We start from the raw sequence: 386 nt of genomic DNA, 5'->3' as shown, positions 1-386 counted from the left end.
CGGGCCATGCCCCGGGCGGGACGCGGGGTCGGACGCCCGCGGAGGATGCGGAGCCTCGGACGCCGAGCCTCGGAGAAGCCGAGCAGGGCAGCCACGGCCGCCAGCCGCCGCCGGATCCTGCTCCTCCTGCGCCGCCGCCGCCGCCTCAGAGCGCACCATTCAGCACATCCTCCGTACCCAGGGCGAGCAGTGACACACGCGCGCCCCCTCCTCCTCCTCCTCCTCCTCCTCCCGCGCTCCCCGCCCCTCTTCCCCGCCGCCCGCCCGCGCCGCCCGTCCTTCCTCCCCCCGTGCCTGCCCAACTTTGCGCGCTGGGTCAGGCGCCGCCAAGCGGGGACGCAGCGGCACCTCCCGGCTCCCGGGCCCCACTGCAGCCGCCGCGCCTC

Source organism: Chinchilla lanigera, unplaced genomic scaffold (genome assembly GCF_000276665.1).
Source record: "Chinchilla lanigera isolate Chin_1 unplaced genomic scaffold, ChiLan1.0 scaffold00014, whole genome shotgun sequence".
In the NCBI taxonomy this organism is placed as follows: Eukaryota; Metazoa; Chordata; class Mammalia; order Rodentia; family Chinchillidae; genus Chinchilla; species Chinchilla lanigera.
The sequence above is the reverse complement of the archived record's forward strand: the minus strand, read 5'-3'. Positions refer to the sequence as shown.